Source organism: Procambarus clarkii, chromosome 16, assembly GCF_040958095.1.
Source record: "Procambarus clarkii isolate CNS0578487 chromosome 16, FALCON_Pclarkii_2.0, whole genome shotgun sequence".
Classification (NCBI taxonomy): Eukaryota; Metazoa; Arthropoda; class Malacostraca; order Decapoda; family Cambaridae; genus Procambarus; species Procambarus clarkii.
In genome coordinates this window covers 35,005,821-35,030,646 of record NC_091165.1, presented here as the reverse complement: position 1 = coordinate 35,030,646, position 24,826 = coordinate 35,005,821, and positions in this window count along the sequence as shown.

Genomic DNA, 24,826 nt, shown 5'->3' with positions numbered 1-24,826 from the left:
AGATTTAGCATAGAATGGAATAGACCAGTAGGAGAAAATTCTGTTAAAGTGCCAGATTTTCGAAAAGCTGATTTTAATAGCCTAAGAAATTTTTTGGGTCAAATTGATTGGAAAGGCTTGGGTATGGGGTGTGGGCCGGTCTTGGAGCGAGACATGAACCCAGCGATAGGTGACTTAAATGGGGATTTCGATGTGGATTCAATATATAACTTATTTAAGAATATTCTAAACAAAGCACAGGAACGTAGTATACCATACAAATTGAATAGATCGTATACTAATGACCCAAAGTGGATAACAAAGAATTTGAAGAACCTTATAGGTAAAAAGAGAGCTTGGTACAAAAGGATTAAAAATGGGGAGGTCACTTTAGAACAGGAATTCGTACAACTGGTTAGAAATGTTAAAAAAGAGATAAGGAAAGCAAAAAGAAACTATGAAGTTCGCATAGCAGGGCAAGCAAAGACAAATCCTAAAGGGTTTTTTCAGTTATATCGTACTAAGACTAGGGAAAGGATAGGTCCATTAAAAACTGAGACAGGTCAAATAACAGATAGTGATGAAGAGATGAGTAGTATTTTTAATAAATATTTTGTATCTGTATTTACTAAAGAGGAACTTAACAATATGCCTTCAGCCGAACAAGTCTATGTGGGTGGGGACGAGGACAGGTTGACGAGTTTAGCAGTTACCAGGGAGGATGTTCTTAAACAAATAGTAAAACTCAAACCAAACAAATCCCCAGGGCCGGATGAAGTGTTTGCTAGGGTGCTTAAAGAATGCAAAGAGGAGCTTTGTGACCCACTGTCAATCATATTTAATAAATCAATAGAGTCAGGCAGAGTGCCAGAGTTTTGGAAAGTTGCTAATGTGATACCAGTTTTTAAGAAAGGAGATAGATCACTTGCGTCTAACTATCGACCAATTAGCCTAACGTCTATTGTGGGAAAGTTACTCGAATCTATAATAGCAAATAAAATTCGTCTTCATCTTGAAAAACATAAATTAATAATTGAGTCGCAACATGGTTTTATAAATGGCCGTTCATGTTTAACAAATTTGTTATCTTTTTATTCTAGCATTGTTGAGGCAGTTGATAGTGGTAAGGATTGCGATGTTGTATACCTTGACTTTAGCAAAGCTTTTGATACAGTGCCACATGAAAGACTGATTAAAAAAATAGAGTCTCATGGTATTGGGGGTGCTATATTAAGCTGGATTAGGGCATGGCTATACCAAAGGAAACAGAGAGTTAGTATAAATGGAATCAAGTCAGAGTGGGAAAATGTTGTAAGTGGAGTGCCTCAAGGCTCTGTCCTGGGACCTCTGTTGTTTATAATATATATAAATGATTTAGATTCAGGTTTGAGTAGCAACATTTGCAAGTTTGCCGATGATACGAAAATCGGTAGGGAAATTAATTCGGAGGAGGACTCACTATCACTTCAAGTTGATCTAGATAGGGTTTTGAAATGGTCAAAGGATTGGCAGATGCAGTTTAATGCTGATAAATGTAAAGTTCTGAGGTTAGGTAATGATGATAGAGTTACAAGATACGAGCTAGATGGTGTTGTGATTGCGAAGTCGGATTGCGAAAGGGATCTGGGAGTTATGATTAGTAAGAATTTAAAACAAAAGGATCAATGCATAAATGTTCGTAATAAGGCAAATCGGACACTTGGATTTATTAATCGCAGCGTTAGTAACAAGACACCTGGTGTGGTTCTCAAGCTATATCTTGCTCTAGTTAGGCCCCATTTAGATTATGCAGTTCAGTTTTGGTCGCCATATTATAGAATGGATATAAATTCACTTGAACGTGTCCAGCGTAGGATGACTAAGTTAATTCCCCAAATTAGAAATCTTTCATATGAAGAAAGATTAACAAAGCTTAAGTTGCATTCACTGGAAAGGCGAAGAGTTAGGGGTGACATGATAGAGGTTTACAAGTGGATGAATGGACATAACCGGGGGGATATTAATAGGGTATTAAAAGTATCAACACAGGACAGAACACGAAACAATGGATATAAATTGGATAAGTTTAGATTTAGGAAAGACTTGGGTAAATACTGGTTCAGTAACAGGGTTGTTGATTTGTGGAACCAATTGCCGCGTAACATTGTGGAGGTGGGGTCCCTCGATTGTTTCAAGCACGGGTTGGACAAGTATATGAGTGGGATTGGGTGGTTATAGAATAGGAGCTGCCTCGTATGGGCCAATAGGCCTTCTGCAGTTACCTTTGTCCTTATGTTCCTTATGTTCTTATGACATCGAAATAGGGAGTGAGCTAGGGAGCAGTGATCACAAAGAAATCAGATTTAGCATAGAATGGAATAGACCAGTAGGAGAAAATTCTGTTAAAGTGCCAGATTTTCGAAAAGCTGATTTTAATAGCCTAAGAAATTTTTTGGGTCAAATTGATTGGAAAGTCTTGGGTATGGGGTGTGGGCCGGTCTTGGAGCGAGACATGAACCCAGCGATAGGTGACTTAAATGGGGATTTCGATGTGGATTCAATATATAACTTATTTAAGAATATTCTAAACAAAGCACAGGAACGTAGTATACCATACAAATTGAATAGATCGAATACTAATGACCCAAAGTGGATAACAAAGAATTTGAAGAACCTTATAGGTAAAAAGAGAGCTTGGTACAAAAGGATTAAAAATGGGGAGGTCACTTTAGAACAGGAATTCATACAACTGGTTAGAAATGTTAAAAAAGAGATAAGGAAAGCAAAAAGAAACTATGAAGTTCGCATAGCAGGGCAAGCAAAGACAAATCCTAAAGGGTTTTTTCAGTTATATCGTACTAAGACTAGGGAAAGGATAGGTCCATTAAAAACTGAGACAGGTCAAATAACAGATAGTGATGAAGAGATGAGTAGTATTTTTAATAAATATTTTGTATCTGTATTTACTAAAGAGGAACTTAACAATATGCCTTCAGCCGAACAAGTCTATGTGGGTGGGGACGAGGACAGGTTGACGAGTTTAGCAGTTACCAGGGAGGATGTTCTTAAACAAATAGTAAAACTCAAACCAAACAAATCCCCAGGGCCGGATGAAGTGTTTGCTAGGGTGCTTAAAGAATGCAAAGAGGAGCTTTGTGACCCACTGTCAACCATATTTAATAAATCAATAGAGTCAGGCAGAGTGCCAGAGTTTTGGAAAGTTGCTAATGTGATACCAGTTTTTAAGAAAGGAGATAGATCACTTGCGTCTAACTATCGACCAATTAGCCTAACGTCTATTGTGGGAAAGTTACTCGAATCTATAATAGCAAATAAAATTCGTCTTCATCTTGAAAAACATAAATTAATAATTGAGTCGCAACATGGTTTTATAAATGGCCGTTCATGTTTAACAAATTTGTTATCTTTTTATTCTAGCATTGTTGAGGCAGTTGATAGTGGTAAGGATTGCGATGTTGTATACCTTGACTTTAGCAAAGCTTTTGATACAGTGCCACATGAAAGACTGATTAAAAAGATAGAGTCTCATGGTATTGGGGGTGCTATATTAAGCTGGATTAGGGCATGGCTATACCAAAGGAAACAGAGAGTTAGTATAAATGGAATCAAGTCAGAGTGGGAAAATGTTGTAAGTGGAGTGCCTCAAGGCTCTGTCCTGGGACCTCTGTTGTTTATAATATATATAAATGATTTAGATTCAGGTTTGAGTAGCAACATTTGCAAATTTGCCGATGATACGAAAATCGGTAGGGAAATTAATTCGGAGGAGGACTCACTATCACTTCAAGTTGATCTAGATAGGGTTTTGAAATGGTCAAAGGATTGGCAGATGCAGTTTAATGCTGATAAATGTAAAGTTCTGAGGTTAGGTAATGATGATAGAGTTACAAGATACGAGCTAGATGGTGTTGTGATTGCGAAGTCGGATTGCGAAAGGGATCTGGGAGTTATGATTAGTAAGAATTTAAAACAAAAGGATCAATGCATAAATGTTCGTAATAAGGCAAATCGGACACTTGGATTTATTAATCGCAGCGTTAGTAACAAGACACCTGGTGTGGTTCTCAAGCTATATCTTGCTCTAGTTAGGCCCCATTTAGATTATGCAGTTCAGTTTTGGTCGCCATATTATAGAATGGATATAAATTCACTTGAACGTGTCCAGCGTAGGATGACTAAGTTAATTCCCCAAATTAGAAATCTTTCATATGAAGAAAGATTAACAAAGCTTAAGTTGCATTCACTGGAAAGGCGAAGAGTTAGGGGTGACATGATAGAGGTTTACAAGTGGATGAATGGACATAACCGGGGGGATATTAATAGGGTATTAAAAGTATCAACACAGGACAGAACACGAAACAATGGGTATAAATTGGATAAGTTTAGATTTAGGAAAGACTTGGGTAAATACTGGTTCAGTAACAGGGTTGTTGATTTGTGGAACCAATTGCCGCGTAACATTGTGGAGGTGGGGTCCCTCGATTGTTTCAAGCACGGGTTGGACAAGTATATGAGTGGGATTGGGTGGTTATAGAATAGGAGCTGCCTCGTATGGGCCAATAGGCCTTCTGCAGTTACCTTTGTTCTTATGTTCTTATGTTCTTATTAGTATACGATCTATTCAATTTGTATGGTATACTACGTTCCTGTGCTTTGTTTAGAATATTCTTAAATAAGTTATATATTGAATCCACATCGAAATCCCCATTTAAGTCACCTATCGCTGGGTTCATGTCTCGCTCCAAGACCGGCCCACACCCCATACCCAAGCCTTTCCAATCAATTTGACCCAAAAAAATTCTTAGGCTATTAAAATCAGCTTTTCGAAAATCTGGCACTTTAACAGAATTTTCTCCTACTGGTCTATTCCATTCTATGCTAAATCTGATTTCTTTGTGATCACTGCTCCCTAGCTCACTCCCTATTTCGATGTCATTAATTTGCGTTTCCCTGTTAGTTAACACTAAATCTAAAATATTATTTTCCCGTGTTGGTTCCTTAATGTGTTGCGTAAGAAAGCAATCGTCAATTAATTCTAGAAAATCTTCTGCTTCACTATTCCCTGTTTTGTTCAACCAGTTTATTCCGCTAAAATTAAAGTCACCCATGACATAAATACTGTTAGATCTAGATGCTCTAGATATTTCATCCCATAGATGCTTTGCTTCCATTCTGTCTAAATTTGGTGGCCTATATATTACTCCTATTATAATATTATTAGCTTTTTCTTTTAATTCAATCTAAATAGTTTCTGTGTGTGGCTCTGTTTTGATTCCCTCTTTGAGACTAGTCAGAGTGGAATCAAGTCAGAGTGGGAAAATGTTGTAAGTGGAGTGCCTCAAGGCTCTGTCCTGGGACCTCTGTTGTTTATAATATATATAAATGATTTAGATTCAGGCTTGAGTAGCAACATTTGCAAATTTGCCGATGATACGAAAATCGGTAGGGAAATTAATTCGGAGGAGGACTCACTATCACTTCAAGTTGATCTAGATAGGGTTTTGAAATGGTCAAAGGATTGGCGGATGCAGTTTAATGCTGATAAATGTAAAGTTCTGAGGTTAGGTAATGATGATAGAGTTACAAGATACGAGCTAGATGGTGTTGAGATTGCGAAGTCGGATTGCGAAAGGGATCTGGGAGTTATGATTAGTAAGAATTTAAAACAAAAGGATCAATGCATAAATGTTCGTAATAAGGCAAATCGGACACTTGGATTTATTAATCGCAGCGTTAGTAACAAGACACCTGGTGTGGTTCTCAAGCTATATCTTGCTCTAGTTAGGCCCCATTTTGATTATGCAGTTCAGTTTTGGTCGCCATATTATAGAATGGATATAAATTCACTTGAACGTGTCCAGCGTAGGATGACTAAGTTAATTCCCCAAATTAGAAATCTTTCATATGAAGAAAGATTAACAAAGCTTAAGTTGCATTCACTGGAAAGGCGAAGAGTTAGGGGTGACATGATAGAGGTTTACAAGTGGGTGAATGGACATAACAAAGGTGATATTAATAGGGTATTAAAAGTATCAACACAAGACAGAACACGAAACAATGGGTATAAATTGGATAAGTTTAGATTTAGGAAAGACTTGGGTAAATACTGGTTCAGTAACAGGGTTGTTGATTTGTGGAACCAATTACCGCGTAACGTGCTGGAGGTGGGTTGGACAAGTATAAGCGCGGGTTGGAGTATATGAGTGGGATTGGGTGGTTATAAATAGGAGCTGCCTCGTATGGGCCAATAGGCCTTCTGCAGTTGCCTTTGTTCTTATGTTCAGTAACAGGGTTGTTGATTTGTGGAACCAATTGCCGCGTAACGTGGTGGAGGTGGGGTCCCTCGATTGTTTCAAGCTCGGGTTGGACAAGTATATGAGTAGGATTGGGTTGTTATAGATAGGAGCTGCCTCGTATGGGCCAATAGGCCTTCTGCAGTTACCTTTGTTCTTATGTTCTTATGATAATATTTTTTTCTAAGCTTAAATTGCAGAGTGATGTGACCAGTTATTCTTGTTTCAGGTGGATCAATTGTTTAACATTGTGTAATGCGAATTAGAGAGTGTTCTGAGGGCTTTAATGCAAACTGTTGTTGTTCCACAGAACACATTCCCTTGTAGAAATGAACTGTGTATCATCTATGTCCAGAACTTGTGTTAAGTTCAAGTGTTGTACTGATTCTCAGAGGTAGAGTGGTGTTGTAGGATTTTATCAGACTTTGAAGCAGAGGTTCAAGGTAACAGATGTGAGTTCCAAGTTGGAGTGGGACGTGGATATCCCGCCTGTTTTGTTTGTTGATGAGTGTGTAGGGTTACAGGTTGTCCTCGGGTGGTTCCCAGGTAATCTGGTTTTCATCTACCAGGTGATAAGACCCCTAACACTGTTGCTGAATTGCTTGATGTCATCAGGAGGAAAACACTTGCTGTGTGAAGTTCACAGTAAGTGTTGTCCACGCTTCAGAGTGAGTCCGATATTTTCGTGGGAGACCGAAATGGCTATAAAGGATTGTGGTGATAAAGTTCACAGTCTGGAGGTGTGAGCTTGTTCTAGTGTAGTTACCTTGTTTGGGAGCTTTCTTCTTCTATCACTCTGATGGTTCTTGCAGAGTCTGAAAGTGACTGAATGATTTGTCCAACACTGGTTGTCACCTGAGTCAGTTCAGACAGGTGTTCCTTGCACTTTTCCTAGTTGTTCTTGTCTGTTTCAACAGGCATAAGTGGTCAACTTCTAAGTCCTGTTGTATTGTTGGTAGTTCCAAGAGTGAAGAAGTTTCGGATGTGTCAGACTGGTATAACCCTGTTTCTTCTACTTATAGTGACATTTGGCTGAGGCTGTTTGTTTCACAGAAGATCCAGAGTGTTTGATACTTATATATAACTCTCTATACTAACTTATAACCCATTTATACTAACTCTCTGTTTCCTTTGGTATAGCCATGCCCTAATCCATCTTAATATGGTTCCCCCAATACCATGAGTCTCTATCTTTTAAATCAGTCCTTCTGTATCTGTATGGCACTGTATCAAAAGCTTTGAACATAAGAACAAAGGTAACTGCAGAAGGCCTATTGGCCCATACGAGGCAGCTCCTATTTATAACCACCCACTCATATGCATGTCCAACCCACGCTTGAAACAATCGAGGGACCCCACCTCCACCACGTCACGCGGCAATTGGTTCCACAAATCAACAACCCTGTACGGAACCAGTATTTACCCAAGTCTTTCCTAAATCTAAACTTATCCAATTTATACCCATTGTTTCGTGTTCTGTCTAGTGTTGATACTTTTAATACCCTATTAATATCCCCCCTGTTATGTCCATTCATCCACTTGTAAACCTCTATCATGTCACCCCTAACTCTTCGCCTTTCCAGTGAATGCAACTTAAGCTTTGTTAATCTTTCTTCATATGAAAGATTTCTAATTTGGGGAATTAACTTAGTCATCTGAACTCTGAGAGCAGAGATGGATTCCCTACGAGAGGAGGTACGACAGCTTTCGGGAGGTACTTCCCGAAACATCGGGAAGAAACGAAGGAGACCAATATTAACAAGACCTCGTCGTGGAAAGTCGTTAAGGACAGGGGTCTTAAGACCTTGACAAGGCCGCCTACAGACGCCCTAAGGACAGCAAATTCATTTGCCGTGTTAGAGGACGAGTGCTGTGGTGAGCCTGCAGTTTACTCGGAACTAAAATCAGCGAGTGCGGGCACCCTCAGGGTGCTCAGAAAGTTAAGGAGGTACCAAAGCGAATTTTGGTTGTGGGAGATTCCCAGGTGAGGTATTTAGACAGGACGTTTTGTGCCAGAGATAGGGGGAACAGGTTAAGGGTCTGCTATCCGGGAGCTGGAATTGGAGATATTGTTGATATTGTATTAGTGCATGGGGTAATGATGTTGGACGAGTTAGGAGTCAGGAACTGATCAAGAAATTTAACGTAGAATTAGTTAGGAACAAGGGAGGAATCCCGATCATATGTGGCATTCTTCCAAGAAAGAGCTTTGGGAATGAATGGTTGTCGAGGGCACTTGGTGTCAATTGCCGGCTGGAAAGATATTGCAAATCAAATGCAATATCTTTCATAGACAACTGGGAACACTTCTATGGAAGAAATGAAAAGCTCGTGATGGGGTGCATCTATCGAGGGCTGGGGTTGTTGCTGTTGCGAACTCGTTGGAACCAAAAGGTGCAAAAGGTTTCTTTTGTTTTGTGTTGTTTAAACCCCCCCCCCCCCATTCCTATTAGACTACTACTTCCAGTTCTTAATAACTTACCTATGACTCGGGGTTGGATCAAGTAGGAAGAGGCACAAAGGCCCCATAGAAAGTTTAATAAAAAGATTAAAATAAAAAAGACCCCGATTATTGGCAAAACGAAACAGAAACAGCTTTCAAGTATGAATTTTTAACTTTCGTCATCTCCTAAACCTAAACCATGGGAACCTAAATTTTGTTCAATATAGAAATCTTAACCACTGATTAGCAACATAAAAGATCTATCTGTGAGTATCCAAGAACGTTTGCCTTTAATCAGTTATTAATGTACAAATCATCTTTATCTCTCCTTGATTTCCCAAAGAATAGTTGAGGAACGAGATTTAGAATATTTGCACTATTTGGCTAATATTATCACAGGTTTGTAGCCAAAAAGTAAAAAAGTTTAATTTCATCTGTGAATTTTTATATTAGAATATGGAGCAAAGGAAAAATGTTTAATTAAAAAATTAAAAACAAAGTGTACTCTACAGATGAATTTTTATTCAATATATATTTTACAAAATCAGTATTTAAATAAAACAATTAAAACAGGAAACTTTTCTGAAATAACAATATCAGTTGAAGCCAAATTGTGAAAGTAAGATATGTAGCGGGCAAGCGCTCTTGTTTATATCACTGTCGCTTATGTTATCTATGTTGACCTCGAAGTCGCTGAGGTCACTCTTACTCTCGCTGACCCTGGTAATGTCACTGTCATCACTGATGTTGACCTGGATGTCTGTTTTGGTGTCGGTCGTGGCAATAATGTCAGCCTGGAGGTGAGGCAGGCGACTGTAGGAGCCAGGGTCAAGAGGGCACCGTGTGAAGGGGTCTGAAGAGGACTCTAGCAGCAGGCGGACCACCGTCGACTCATCCACCACCATCTTGGACGAGTGCAGCAGCACCGGCGCGTATATCACTGAGTGCGTCACGCTGTCCACGAATCCTTCCGGACAATTTTCTGTTAACTCTTCACATGTTGTTGGAAAGTTGTGGAACGAGAACCCTGACTCTGCTGCGCGTTTGCTGATGGATGCCAAAGTATGAGAGTGGTTAAGTCCCAAGACTGTTGAAATGCGTGTAGATCTCTTAAGCGTTTTGAAAACTTCGTCTATCATAAAGAAATGCATTAGAAGACGGTTAGAATACTCAAGATGTAACTTTGGTCCCATTGCAACAAACTCAGAAATCATATTAACCAGAGAAGCTGCAGCAGACTGGGCCAGACCCGGGCACTCATATGCCGCCATAGTAGGCGGCGTCAACACCAGCAGCTCAAACAGATAAAACATTTCATCGAATTTAACTGTAGTTTGTAAGGCTTCAATATCGTCATCAAAATACATTTTTCGTGTTACCTCTGCCATTTGACTTAAAAGCTGTATCAGACGGTTAAAAAAGGCTGTAATTTTCCCAACTTTCAAATTTCCCACCTCAATATTGCTGGCTGCAGCAACGGCATCTAGGTGACCATTTATACGTAGGTTGTTGACCACCTCGATAAGGGGATAGAGGAGACCAACATGTGAGTTGCTGGACATAAAGTTATCCATCGTCAGAAACTCGCTGGTGTTCACCAACCCTGCAACAGCTTGCTGGCCGGCAGTCATGTCCTGAAGGTACGTCTCTGGCCACACGGCAATAAAGCGTAACATTTCAAGACGAAGATGGGGGTTGGGACACAGTTTGTGACTTGAAAATACGCTGAGAATCCAGGGCTTTAAGACCTCATAGACTAATTCATCGAATTTGTTCGAGTATTGCGTCATACAACTTCTTGAAAGTTCGATAATTTTCCAAAGAACGTTCTCCCAGCGACCCGAAATTTGAACAGAATTTGTCTTCATAATAGACGCTACTGTTAAGGCCCAAAAAACGGCCTGATTGGCCTTGATTTTAGCCAGTTTCTCCGAGCCAGAGTCGTGAAAGATAAATTCGACCATGCGTTCTCTGCTCTTCATTGTTTGTAACAGATGATGGCAGGAGACTATAGAATAGTCGATCTTTGACGCAGCAATGATGAAGTTGAGTGAAACTGTTGCGTTTTGTGGGGTGACCATTGTAGTGAGACGGTAAAAGTCAGCTACGAAGATGAATGTTACAAAGCTCAATGAAAAAATGTGCAAGAGATTCTCGTTATATAGGGCAGCAGCTGGGAGTAGTGGGGTGTGTGGTCAGGTGAAGAGCTGGGAGGGAAGAATTAGTATAAGCTGCTCTATCTTTTGTACATAAGAATATAGGTATATTTAGTATATTATCTAAATCACTTAATTCAGGTGCTCAAATCTGAATCTAAATCACTTCATTCAGGTTCTGAGCAACAATAATTGCAAATTTGCCGATGATACAAAAATCGGTAGGGAAATTAACACAGAAGAAGACTCACTATCTCTTCAAATTGATCTAAATAGGGTTTTGAAATGGAAAAAAGATTGGCAGATGCATTTTAATGCTGACAAATGTAAGGTTTTGGGGCAGGGTAATGATGATAGAGTTACAAGATACGAGCTAGATGGTGTTGAGATTGCGAAGTCTGATTGCAAAAAAGGATCTAAAAGTTATGATTAGTAAGAATTTAAAACAAAAAATTCAATGCATAAATGTTCGTAATAGGCAAATAGGACACTGGGATTTATTAATTGAGGCGTTAGTAACAAGACACCTGGTGTGGTTCTTAAGCTATATCTTGCTCTGGTTAGGCCCCATTTAGATTATGCAGTTCAGTTTTGGTCGCCATATTATAGAATGGATATAAATTCACTTGAACGCGTCCAGCGTAGGATGACAAAGTTAATCCCCAAATTAGAAATCTTTCATATGAAGAAGATTAACAAAACTTAAATTGCATTTACTAGAAATCTGAAGAGTTAGGGGTGGAATGATAAAAGTTTACAACTGGATGAAAAGATATAACAAAGAGATATTATTAGGGTATTAAAAGTATCAACTCAAGACAGAACACGAAACAATTGGTATAAATGGCAGTCAAAGTGAGAGGTTGTGTTAGCTGGAGCTCCGATTTAAGTAATATTATTACAACAACCACTTGTATTATGGTATGCGGTAATTAGTTCTGCACAACTTCAACCATATTACGGAACGAATATTATCTCATTACACACAGAAATCACAATAGCGTGATGCATCAGATGGATAAGTTAACATAAGAACATAAGAACAAAGGCAACTGCAGAAGGCCTATTGGCCCATACGAGGCAGCTCCTATTTATAACCACCCAATCCCACTCATATACTTGTCCAACCCGCGCTTGAAACAATCGAGGGACCCCACCTAAGAACATAAGAACAAAGGTAACTGCAGATGGCCCATTGGCCCATACGAGGCAGCTCCTATTCTATAACCACCCAATCCCACTCATATACTTGTCCAACCCACGCTTGAAACAATCGAGGGACACGACCTCCACCACGTTACGCGGCAATTGGTTCCACAAATCAACAACCCTGTTACTGAACCAGTATTTACCCAAGTCTTTCCTAAATCTAAACTTATCCAATTTATACCCATTGTTTCGTGTTCTGTCTTGTGTTGATATTTTTAATACCCTATTAATATCCCCCCTGTTATGTCCATTCATCCACTTGTAAACCTCTATCATGTCACCCCCTAACTCTTCGCCTTTCCAGTGAATGCAACTTAAGCTTTGTTAATCTTTCTTCATATGAAAAATTTCTAATTTGGGGAATTAACTTAGTCATCCTACGTTGGACACGTTCAAGTGAATTTATATCCATTCTATAATACGGCGACCAAAACTGAACTGCATAATCTAAATGGGCCTAACCAGAGCAAGATATAGCTTAAGAACCACACCTTGTTAGTAACAAGGTGTCTTGTTACTAACGCTTAGATTAATAAATCCCAGTGTCCTATTCGCCTTATTACGAACATCCATGCATTGATCCTTTTGTTTTAAATTCTTACTAATCATAACTCCCAGATCCCTTTCGCAATCCGACTTCGCAATCTCAACACCATCTAGCTCGTATCTTGTAACTCTATCATCATTACCTAGCCTCAGAACTTTAATCAGCATTAAACTGTATTTGCCAATCATTTGACCATTTCAAAACCCTATCTAGATCAACTTGAAGTGATAGTGAGTCCTCCTCCGAATTAATTTCCATACCGATTTTCGTATCATCGGCAAATTTGCAAATGTTTGCTACTCAAACCTGAATCTAAATCATTTATATATATTATAAACAACAGAGGTCCCAGGACAGAGCCCTGAGGTACTCCACTAACAACATTATCCCACTCTGACTTAACCCCATTTATACTAACTCTCTGTTTCCTTTGGAATAGCCATGCCCTAATCCAACTTAATATAGCACCCCCAATACCATGAGCTTCTATTTTTTTAATTAGTCTTTCATGTGGCACTGTATCAAAAGCTTTGCTAAAGTCAAGGTACACAACATCACAATCATTACCACTATCAACTGCCTCAACTATGCTGGAATAAAAAGTTAGCAAATTTGTTAAACATGAACGGCCATTGTTAAAACCATGTTGCGACTCATTATTAATTTATGTTTTTCAAGATGGAGACGAATTGTATTTGCAATTATTGATTCATAAGAACATAAGAACAAAGGTAACTGCAGAAGGCCTATTGGCCCATACGAGGCAGCTCCTATTCTATAACCACCCAATCCCACTCATATACTTGTCCAACCCGTTGCTTGAAAACAATCGAGGGACCCCACCTCCACAATGTTACGCGGGCAATTGGTTCCACCAATCAACAACCCTGTTACTTGAACCCTGTATTTACCCAAGTCCCTCCTAAATCTAAACTTATCCAATTTATACCCATTGTTTCGTGTTCTGTCCTGTGTTGATACTTTTAATACCCTATTAATATCTCCCCGGTTATGTCCATTCATCCACTTGTAAACCTCTATCATGTCACCCCTAACTCTTCGCCTTTCCAGTGAATGCAACTTAAGCTTTGTTAATCTTTCTTCATATGAAAGATTTCTAATTTGGGGAATTAACTTAGTCATCCTACGCTGGACACGTTCAAGTGAATTTATATCCATTCTATAATATGGCGACCAAAACTGAACTGCATAATCTAAATGGGGCCTAACTAGAGCAAGATATAGCTTGAGAACCACACCAGGTGTCTTGTTACTAACGCTGCGATTAATAAATCCAAGTGTCCGATTTGCCTTATTACGAACATTTATGCATTGATCCTTTTGTTTTAAATTCTTACTAATCATAACTCCCAGATCCCTTTCGCAATCCGACTTCGCAATCACAACACCATCTAGCTCGTATCTTGTAACTCTATCATCATTACCTAACCTCAGAACTTTACATTTATCAGCATTAAACTGCATCTGCCAATCCTTTGACCATTTCAAAACCCTATCTAGATCAACTTGAAGTGATAGTGAGTCCTCCTCCGAATTAATTTCCCTACCGATTTTCGTATCATCGGCAAATTTGCAAATGTTGCTACTCAAACCTGAATCTAAATCATTTATATATATTATAAACAACAGAGGTCCCAGGACAGAGCCTTGAGGCACTCCACTTACAACATTTTCCCACTCTGACTTGATTCCATTTATACTAACTCTCTGTTTCCTTTGGTATAGCCATGCCCTAATCCAGCTTAATATAGCACCCCCAATACCATGAGACTCTATCTTTTTAATCAGTCTTTCATGTGGCACTGTATCAAAAGCTTTGCTAAAGTCAAGGTATACAACATCGCAATCCTTACCACTATCAACTGCCTCAACAATGCTAGAATAAAAAGATAACAAATTTGTTAAACATGAACGGCCATTTATAAAACCATGTTGCGACTCAATTATTAATTTGTTTTTCAAGATGAAGACGAATTTTATTTGCTATTATAGATTCAAGTAACTTTCCCACAATAGACGTTAGGCTAATTGGCCGATAGTTTGACGCAAGTGATCTATCTCCTTTCTTAAAAATTGGTACCACATTAGCTACCTTCCAAGACTCTGGCACTCTGCCTGACTCTATTGATTTATTAAATATGGTAGACAGTGGCTCGGAAAGCTCCTCTTTGCATTCTTTAAGCACCCTGGCAAACACTTCATCCGGCCCTGGGGATTTGTTTGGTTTTAGTTTTTCTAATTGTTTAATTACATCCTCCCTGGTAACTGCTAAACTAGTCAACCTGTCCTCATCCCCACTCACATAGACTTGTTCGGCTGAAGGCATATTGTTAAGTTCTTCTTTAGTAAATACAGATATAAAATATTTGTTAAAAATACTACTCATCTCCTTGTCATTATCCGTTATTTGACCTGTCTCAGATTTTAATGGACCAATCCTTTCCCTAGTCTTAGTTCGATATAACTGAAAAAAACCCTTTAGGATTTGACTTTGCTTGCTCTGCTATGCGAACTTCATAGTTTCTTTTTGCTTTCCTAATCTCTTTTTTAACATTTCTAACCAGTTGTATGAATTCCTGTTCTAACCTGACTTCCCCATTCTTAATCCTTTTGTACCAAGCTCTCTTTTTACCTATAAGGTTCTTTAAATTATTTGTTATCCACTTTGGGTCATTAGTATTCGACCTATTCAATATGTATGGTATACTACGTTCCTGTGCTTTGTTTAGAATATTCTTAAATAAGTTATATATTAAATCCACATCGAAATCCCCTTTTACGTCACCTATCGCTGGGTTCATGTCTCGCTCTAAGACCGGCCCACACCCCATACCCAAGACTTTCCAATCTATTTGACCCAAAAAATTTCTTAGGCTATTAAAATCAGCTTTTCGAAAATCTGGCACTTTAACAGAATTTTCTCCTACAGGTCTATTCCATTCTATGCCAAATCTGATTACTTTGTGATCACTGTTCCCTAGCTCACTCCCTATTTCGATGTCATTAATTTGTGTTTCCCTGTTAGTTAACACTAAATCTAAAATATTATTTTCCCGTGTTGGTTCCTTAATGTGTTGCGTAAGAAAGCAATCGTCAATTAATTCTAGAAAATCTTCTGCTTCACTATTCCCTGTTTTGTTCAACCAGTTTATTCCGCTAAAATTAAAGTCACCCATGACATAAATACTGTTAGATCTAGATGCTCTAGATATTTCATCCCATAGGTGCTTTGCTTCCATTCTGTCTAAATTTGGTGGCCTATATATAACTCCTATTATAATATTATTTGCATTTGCGTTTAATTCTATCCAAATAGTTTCTGTGTGTGGTTCAGTTTTGATTCCCTCTTTGAGACTACATTTCATATTGTCCCTAACATATATGGCTATTCCCCCTCCTCGTCTAATATATCTATCTGTGTGAAATAGTTTAAATCCATTTATCTGATATTCAGCTAATAGTTCTCTATTTTCTACGTTCATCCACGTTTCGGTAAGTGCAATAATATCTATTTTTTCTGTGCAGACAAGAGCATTTAATTCATTAATTTTATTTCTTTGACTTCTACTGTTAGTGTAATATATCCTAATTGAATTGTTATTTTGAGGCCCTTTTCTTTCCCTGATCATTTTGCAAATTCTTTTCTCCCACGAACACATACTTTTATTACCTCCTTCCTCCAAATCAATTCCCATACCACTATCTACTAACAGTTTAAACCCAAACAAACACCTCTACCCACTGGTTCCAACGAGTTCGCAACAGCAACAACCCCAGCCCTCGATAGATGCACCCCATCACGAGCATACATTTCATTTCTTCCATAGAAGCGTTCCCAGTTGTCTATGAAAGATATTGCATTTGATTTGCAATATCTTTCCAGCCGGCAATTGACACCAAGTGCCCTCGACATCCATTCATTTCCCACTCCCTTTCTTGGAAGAATGCCACATATGATCGGGATTCCTCCCTTGCTCCTAACTAATTCAATGGCTGTCCTAAATCTCTGTATTAGTTCCTCACTCCTAACTCGCCCAACATCATTACCCCCTGCACTAATACAAATAATGGGTTTGTTCCCATTTCCCGTCATAATATCATTCATGTTTTCAACAATATCACCAATTCCAGCTCCCGGATAGCAAACCCTTAATCTGTTCCCCCAATCTCTGGCACAAAACGTTCTGTCTAAATACCTCACCTGGGAATCTCCCACAACCAAAATTCGCTTCGGTACCGCCTTAATTTTTTGAGCAGCCTGAGGGGCCTGTGCTCCGCCGTTCCTCGCTGATTTCCTCGCTGCAGGCGCACCACAGCACTCGTCCTCCAACATGGCAAATGAATTTGCTGTCCTTAGGGTGTCTGTAGGCGGCCTTGTCAAGGTCTTCTTAAGACCCCTGTCTTTCACGACTCTCCACGATGAGGTCTCGTCAACACTGGTCTCCTCCTTCGTTTCCTCTCGAAGTCTCAGCCGTCGTACCTCCTCCCGCAGGGAATCCATCTCTGCTCTCAGAGCTCCAACCAGACTCACCAAATCATTCACTAATCCTTCCATTATTGCAATAATAATGTTACTCCAGAGCTCCAGCTAACACAACCTCTCACTGTGACAGCACCTGACTGACTGAGGAAATGATGTTGGTCGAGTTAGGAGTGAGGAACTGATTCAGAGGTATAAAACAGCCATAGAATTAGTTAGGAGCAAGGGAGGAATTCCGATCATATCTGGCATTCTTCCAAGAAAGGGAGTGAGAAATGAATGGATATCGAGGGCACTTGGTGTCAATTGCCGGCTGGAAAGAAATTGCAAATCAAATGCAATATCTTTCATAGACAACTGGGAACACTTCTATGGAAGAAATGAAATGTATGCTCGGGATGGGGTGCATCTATCGAGGGCAGGGGTTGTTGCTGTTGCGAACTCGTTGGAAGAAGTGGTTAGAGGCATTTGCTTGGGTTTAAACTGTTAGTAGATAGTGGTATGGGAATTGATTTGGAGGAAGGAGGTAATAAAAGTATGTGTTTGTGGGAGAAAAGAATTGGCAAAATGATCAGGGAAAGAGAAGGGCCTCAAAATAACTATTCACTTAGGGTATATTACACTAACACTAGAAGTCTAAGAAACAAAATAAACAATTTAAATGCTCTTGTCTGCACAGAAAAAAAAAATATTATTGCACTTACCGAAACGTGGATGAATGTAGAAAATAGAGAGCTATTAGCTGAATATCAAATCAATGAATTTAAACTATTTCACACAGATAGATATATTAGACGAGGAGGGGGAGTAGCCATATATGTTAGGGACAATTTGAAGTGTAGTCTCAAAGAGGGAATCAAAACTGAGCCACACACAGAAACTATTTGGATAGAATTGAACGAAAAAGAAAATATTATAATAGGAGTTATATATAGGCCACCAAATTTAGACAGAATGGAAGCAAAGCATCTATGGGAGGAAATATCTAGAGCATCTAGATCTAACAGTATTTATGTCATGGGTGACTTTAATTTTAGTGGAATAAACTGGTTGAATAAAACCGGGAATAATGAAGCAGAAGATTTTCTAGAATTAATTGACGATTGCTTTCTTACGCAACACATTAAGAAACCAACACGGGAAAATAATATTTTAGATTTAGTGTTAACTAACAGGGAAACACAAATTAAGGACATCGTAATAGGGAGTGAGCTAGGGAACAGTGATCATAAAGAAATTAGATTTAGCATTGAATTGAATAGATCTGTAGGAGAAAATAGCTCCTATCTATAATTACCCAATCCCACTCATATACATGTCCAACCCATGCTTGAAACAATCGAGGGACCCCACCTCCACAATGTTACTCGGCAATTGGTTCCACAAATCAACAACCCTGTTACTGAACCAGTATTTACCCAAGTCTTTCCTAAATCTAAACTTATCCAATTTATACCCATTGTTTCGTGTTCTGTCTTGTGTTGATACTTTTAATACCCTATTAATATCCCCTTTGTTATGTCCATTCACCCACTTGTAAACCTCTATCATGTTACCCCTAACTCTTCGCCTTTCCAGTGAATGCAACTTAAGCTTTGTTAATCTTTCTTCATATGAAAGATTTCTAATTTGGGGAATTAACTTAGTCATCCTTCGCTGGACACGTTCAAGTGAATTTATATCCATTCTATAATATGGCGACCAAAACTGAACTGCATAATCTAAATGGGGCCTAACTAGAGCAAGATATAGCTTGAGAACCACACCAGGTGTCTTGTTACTAACGCTGCGATTAATAAATCCCAGTGTCCTATTCGCCTTATTACGAACATTTATGCAATGATCATTTTGTTTTAAATTCTTACTAATCATAACTCGCAGATCCCTTTCGCAATACGATTTCGCAATCTCAACACCATCTAGCTCGTATCTTGTAACCCTATCATCATTACCTAACCTCAGAACTTTACATTTATCAGCATTAAACTGCATTTGCCAATCCTTTGACCATTTCAAAACCCTATCTAGATCAACTTGAAGTGATAGTGAGTCCTCCTCCGAATTAATTTCCTTACCGATTTTCGTATCATCGGCAAATTTGCAAATGTTGCTACTCATTTACACTAACCTCATTAAGAAAGACTGACGGGACCTGTATTAAGAAGACCTCGTCTTGGCAAGTTGTGAAAGACAGGGGTCTTAAGAAGACCTTGGCAAAACCGACAACTTATAGCCTACACCTAAGGACTTTTAATGCATTTGACGTATTAGAGGACGAGTGCTGTGGTGAACCTGTTGTTCAAAGAGGAGGCAAAGCAATGAGGAGCATTGAAGCGCAGGTCCCTCAAACTGCTCCAAAGGAAAAGGGAGAATCGAAGCGAATTTTGGTTGTGGGAGATTCCCAGGTGAGGTATTTAGACAGAACGTTTTGTGCCAGAGATAGGGGGAACAGATTAAGGGTTTGCTATCCGGGAGCTGGAATTGGTGATATTGTTGAAAACATGAATGATATTATGACGGGAAATGGAAACAAACCCATTATTTGTATTAGTGCAGGGGGTAATGATGTTGGGCGAGTTAGGAGTGAGGAACTAATACAGAGATTCAGGACAGCCATTGAATTAGTTAGGAGCAAGGGAGGAATCCCGATCATATGTGGCATTCTTCCAAGAAAGGGAGTGGGAAATGAATGAATGTCGAGGGCAATTGGTATCAATTGCCGTCTGGAAAGATATTGCAAATCAAATGCAATATCTTTCATAGACAACTAGGAACACTTCTATGGAAGAAATGAAATGTATGCTCGTGATGGGGTGCATCTATCGAGAGCTGGGGTTGTTGCTGTTGCGAACTCGTTGGAAGAAGTGGTTAGAGGTGTTTAAACTGTTAGTAGATAGAGGTATGGGAATTGATTTGGAGGGAGGAGGTAATAAAAGTATGTGTTTGTGGGAGAAAGGAATTGGCAAAATGATCAGGGAAAGAGAAGGGCCTCAAAATAACAATTCACTTAGGGTATATTACACTAACAGTAGAAGTCTAAGAAATAAAATTAACGAATTAAATGCTCTTGTCTGCACAGAAAAAAATAGATATTATTGCACTTACCGAAACATGGATGAATGTAGAAAATAGAGAACTATTAGCTGAATATCAAATAAATGGATTTAAACTATTTCACACAAATAGATATATTAGACGAGGAGGTGGAGTAGCCATATATGTTAGGGACAATTTCAAATGTAGTCTCAAAGAGGGAATCAAAACTGAGCCACACACACAAACTATTTGGATAGAATTAAACAAGAAAGCAAATAATATTATAATAGAAGTTATATATAGGCCACCAAATTTAGACAGAATGGAAGCAAAGCATCTATGGAATGAAATATCTAGAGCATCTAGATCTAACAGTATTTATGTCATGGGTGACTTTAATTTTAGTGGAATAAACTGGGTGAACAAAACAGGGAATAGTGAAGCAGAAGATTTTCTAGAATTAATTGACGATTGCTTTCTTACGCAACACATTAAGGAAACAACGCGGGAAAATAATATTTTAGATTTAGTGTTAACTAACAGGGAAACACAAATTAATGACATCGAAATAGGGAGTGAGCTAGGGAACAGTGATCACAAAGAAATCAGATTTAGCATAGAATGGAATAGACCTGTAGGAGAAAATTCTGTTAAAGTGCCAGAATTTCGAAAATCTGATTTTAATAGCCTACGAAATTTTTTGGGTCAAATAGATTGGAAAGTCTTGGGTATGGGGTGTGGGCCGGTCTTGGAGCGAGACATGAACATAAGAAGAACATAAGAACATAAGAACAAAGGTAACTGCAGAAGGCCTATTGGCCCATACGAGGCAGCTCCTATTCTATAACCACCCAATCCCACTCATATACTTGTCCAACCCGTGCTTGAAACAATCGAGGGACCCCACCTCCACAATGTTACGCGGCAATTGGTTCCACAAATCAACAACCCTGTTACTGAACCAGTATTTACCCAAGTCTTTCCTAAATCTAAACTTATCCAATTTATATCCATTGTTTCGTGTTCTGTCCTGTGTTGATACTTTTAATACCCTATTAATATCCCCCCGGTTATGTCCATTCATCCACTTGTAAACCTCTATCATGTCACCCCTAACTCTTCGCCTTTCCAGTGAATGCAACTTAAGCTTTGTTAATCTTTCTTCATATGAAAGATTTCTAATTTGGGGAATTAACTTAGTCATCCTACGCTGGACACGTTCAAGTGAATTTATATCCATTCTATAATATGGCGACCAAAACTGAACTGCATAATCTAAATGGGGCCTAACTAGAGCAAGATATAGCTTGAGAACCACACCAGGTGTCTTGTTACTAACGCTGCGATTAATAAATCCAAGTGTCCGATTTGCCTTATTACGAACATTTATGCATTGATCCTTTTGTTTTAAATTCTTACTAATCATAACTCCCAGATCCCTTTCGCAATCCGACTTCGCAATCACAACACCATCTAGCTCGTATCTTGTAACTCTATCATCATTACCTAACCTCAGAACTTTACATTTATCAGCATTAAACTGCATCTGCCAATCCTTTGACCATTTCAAAACCCTATCTAGATCAACTTGAAGTGATAGTGAGTCCTCCTCCGAATTAATTTCCCTACCGATTTTCGTATCATCGGCAAATTTGCAAATGTTGCTACTCAAACCTGAATCTAAATCATTTATATATATTATAAACAACAGAGGTCCCAGGACAGAGCCTTGAGGCACTCCACTTACAACATTTTCCCACTCTGACTTGATTCCATTTATACTAACTCTCTGTTTCCTTTGGTATAGCCATGCCCTAAACCAGCTTAATATAGCACCCCCAATACCATGAGACTCTATTTTTTTAATCAGTCTTTCATGTGGCACTGTATCAAAAGCTTTGCTAAAGTCAAGGTATACAACATCGCAATCCTTACCACTATCAACTGCCTCAACAATGCTAGAATAAAAAGATAACAAATTTGTTAAACATGAACGGCCATTTATAAAACCATGTTGCGACTCAATTATTAATTTATGTTTTTCAAGATGAAGACGAATTTTATTTGCTATTATAGATTCGAGTAACTTTCCCACAATAGACGTTAGGCTAATTGGTCGATAGTTAGACGCAAGTGATCTATCTCCTTTCTTAAAAACTGGTATCACATTAGCAACTTTCCAAAACTCTGGCACTCTGCCTGACTCTATTGATTTATTAAATATGGTTGACAGTGGGTCACAAAGCTCCTCTTTGCATTCTTTAAGCACCCTAGCAAACACTTCATCCGGCCCTGGGGATTTGTTTGGTTTGAGTTTTACTATTTGTTTAAGAACATCCTCCCTGGTAACTGCTAAACTCGTCAACCTGTCCTCGTCCCCACCCACATAGACTTGTTCGGCTGAAGGCATATTGTTAAGTTCCTCTTTAGTAAATACAGATACAAAATATTTATTAAAAATACTACTCATCTCTTCATCACTATCTGTTATTTGACCTGTCTCAGTTTTTAATGGACCTATCCTTTCCCTAGTCTTAGTACGATATAACTGAAAAAACCCTTTAGGATTTGTCTTTGCTTGCCCTGCTATGCGAACTTCATAGTTTCTTTTTGCTTTCCTTATCTCTTTTTTAACATTTCTAACCAGTTGTACGAATTCCTGTTCTAAAGTGACCTCCCCATTTTTAATCCTTTTGTACCAAGCTCTCTTTTTACCTATAAGGTTCTTCAAATTCTTTGTTATCCACTTTGGGTCATTAGTATACGATCTATTCAATTTGTATGGTATACTACGTTCCTGTGCTTTGTTTAGAATATTCTTAAATAAGTTATATATTGAATCCACATCGAAATCCCCATTTAAGTCACCTATCGCTGGGTTCATGTCTCGCTCCAAGACCGGCCCACACCCCATACCCAAGCCTTTCCAATCAATTTGACCCAAAAAATTTCTTAGGCTATTAAAATCAGCTTTTCGAAAATCTGGCACTTTAACAGAATTTTCTCCTACTGGTCTATTCCATTCTATGCTAAATCTGATTTCTTTGTGATCACTGCTCCCTAGCTCACTCCCTATTTCGATGTCATTAATTTGCGTTTCCCTGTTAGTTAACACTAAATCTAAAATATTATTTTCCCGTGTTGGTTCCTTAATGTGTTGCGTAAGAAAGCAATCGTCAATTAATTCTAGAAAATCTTCTGCTTCACTATTCCCTGTTTTGTTCAACCAGTTTATTCCGCTAAAATTAAAGTCACCCGTGACATAAGAACAAAGGTAACTGCAGAAGGCCTTTTGGCCCATACGAGGCAGCTCCTATTCTATAACCACCCAATCCCACTCATATTCTTGTCCAACCCGTGCTTGAAACAAACGAGGGACCCCACCTCCACAATGTTACGCGGCAATTGGTTCCACAAATCAACAACCCTGTTACTGAACCAGTATTTACCCAAGTCTTTCCTAAATCTAAACTTATCCAATTTATATCCATTGTTTCGTGTTCTGTCCTGTGTTGATACTTTTAATACCCTATTAATATCCCCCCGGTTATGTCCATTCATCCACTTGTAAACCTCTATCATGTCACCCCTAACTCTTCGCCTTTCCAGTGAATGCAACTTAAGCTTTGTTAATCTTTCTTCATATGAAAGATTTCTAATTTGGGGAATTAACTTAGTCATCCTACGCTGGACACGTTCAAGTGAATTTATATCCATTCTATAATATGGCGACCAAAACTGAACTGCATAATCTAAATGGGGCCTAACTAGAGCAAGATATAGCTTGAGAACCACACCAGGTGTCTTGTTACTAACGCTGCGATTAATAAATCCAAGTGTCCGATTTGCCTTATTACGAACATTTATGCATTGATCCTTTTGTTTTAAATTCTTACTAATCATAACTCCCAGATCCCTTTCGCAATCCGACTTCGCAATCACAACACCATCTAGCTCGTATCTTGTAACTCTATCATCATTACCTAACCTCAGAACTTTACATTTATCAGCATTAAACTGCATCTGCCAATCCTTTGACCATTTCAAAACCCTATCTAGATCAACTTGAAGTGATAGTGAGTCCTCCTCCGAATTAATTTCCCTACCGATTTTCGTATCATCGGCAAATTTGCAAATGTTGCTACTCAAACCTGAATCTAAATCATTTATATATATTATAAACAACAGAGGTCCCAGGACAGAGCCTTGAGGCACTCCACTTACAACATTTTCCCACTCTGACTTGATTCCATTTATACTAACTCTCTGTTTCCTTTGGTATAGCCATGCCCTAAACCAGCTTAATATAGCACCCCCAATACCATGAGACTCTATTTTTTTAATCAGTCTTTCATGTGGCACTGTATCAAAAGCTTTGCTAAAGTCAAGGTATACAACATCGCAATCCTTACCACTATCAACTGCCTCAACAATGCTAGAATAAAAAGATAACAAATTTGTTAAACATGAACGGCCATTTATAAAACCATGTTGCGACTCAATTATTAATTTATGTTTTTCAAGATGAAGACGAATTTTATTTGCTATTATAGATTCGAGTAACTTTCCCACAATAGACGTTAGGCTAATTGGTCGATAGTTAGACGCAAGTGATCTATCTCCTTTCTTAAAAACTGGTATCACATTAGCAACTTTCCAAAA